Source organism: Capra hircus, unplaced genomic scaffold (assembly GCF_001704415.2).
Source record: "Capra hircus breed San Clemente unplaced genomic scaffold, ASM170441v1, whole genome shotgun sequence".
In the NCBI taxonomy this organism is placed as follows: Eukaryota; Metazoa; Chordata; class Mammalia; order Artiodactyla; family Bovidae; genus Capra; species Capra hircus.
Window position 1 is genome coordinate 104,451 of NW_017189729.1, and position 1,778 is coordinate 106,228.

The following is a 1,778-nucleotide window of genomic DNA, read 5'->3' on the forward strand; positions in this document are numbered from 1 at the left end:
AATTTTTGTGACTTTTTCTTCTTTTTTTCCTTTCCTTAATATTGTATTTTTGAAACTCCAACATCAAGTCTAGATTTTTAATCTTTGTTTTTTGGTATTTCTTATCAATTTTGTACCTTTAAGAACCCAATCTTCAGTACCCATTTTTACTTGGGAGTGAGATTAATGGCTTGACTGCACTCTCCCCCTTTAGACTCTCCTTTTTCTCCACCAGGTAGCCTATACTTCCTCCCTCCCCCTTCTCTTTTCTACCCAACTCTGTGAATCTCTTTGTGTGTTTCAGATTGTACAGAATGATAGGGAACTGATTACTGGCTGGATCTGTCTCTCTCCTTTTGATCCAACCCCCTTTATCCTCCTGGCCATCTCTGTCTCCTTCCTCCCTCTTCTCTTCTCTGTATAACTCCATGAACATCTCTGAGTGGTCCAGACTGTGGAGCACACATAAGGAGGTGATTACTGGCTAGCTTGCTCCCTCCTCTTTTGATTCCACATCATCTCATTCGGGTCACCTCTAACTCCCTCCTTCCTCTTCTCTTCTCCATGTAACTCTGTGAACCTCTCTGGGTGTCACTCACTGTGGAGAAACTTTTCATCTTTAACCTAGATGTTTTATCAATGGTGCTGTATAGATGGGGAAGTTGAGAATACTGTAAAAATAAGACTGAAAACCAGAAGCAGGACGCTTAAGTCCAAATCCTGAGAACACCAGAACTCATGACTCCAGGGAACATTAATCGATAGGAGCTCATTAAATGCCTCCATACCTACAGTGAAACCAAGGACCACCCAAGGGCCAATAAGTTCCAGAGGAAGACATATCACACAAATTCTCCAGTAACACAGGAACAAAGAATTGAGCTTCAATATACAGGCAGCCCAAAGTCACTCCAAACCCACTGACATCTTACAACTCATTACTGGACACTTCATTGCACTCCAGAGAGGAGAAATCCAGCTCCACCCACCAGAACACCAACACAAGCTTCCATAACCAGGAAGCTTCCCTAACCAGGAAACCTTGAGAAGCTACCCATGCAACCCCACCTACAGCGAAGAGAACTCCACAAACTGCCAGAATACAGAAAGGCCACCCCAAACACAGGAATATAAACAAGATGAAGAGACAGCGGAATATCCAGCAGGTAAAGGAACAGGAGAAATGCCCACCAAACCAAACAAAAGAGGAAGATATAAGGAATCTACCTGATAAAGAATACTGAATAATGATAGTGAAAATGATCCAAAATCTTGAAATCAAAATGGAATCACAGATAAATACCATGGAGACAAGGATTGAGATGCAAGAAAGGTTGAACAAGGACTTAGAAGAAATAAAAAAAAGAGTCAATATATAATGAATAATGCAATAAATGAGATCAAAAGCATTCTGGAGGGAACAAATAGTAGAATAACGGAGGCAGAAGATAGAATTAGTGAAGTAGAAGATAGAATAGAAGAAACAAATTAATCAGAGAGGAAAAAAGAAAAAAGAATTAAAAGAAATGAGGATAATATCAGAGACCACCAGGACAATGTTAAATGTCCCAAAATTCGAATAACTAGAGTCCCAGAAGAAGAACACAAAAAGAAAGATGACGAGAAAATACTTGAGGAGATAATAGTTGAAAACTTCCCTAAAATGGGAAAGGAAATAGTCACCCAAGTCAAAGAAACCCAGAGAGTCCCAGACAGGATAAACCAAAGGTGAAACACCCCAAGAAACATATTAATCAAATTAACAAAGATCAAACACAAAGAACAAATATTAAAAGCAG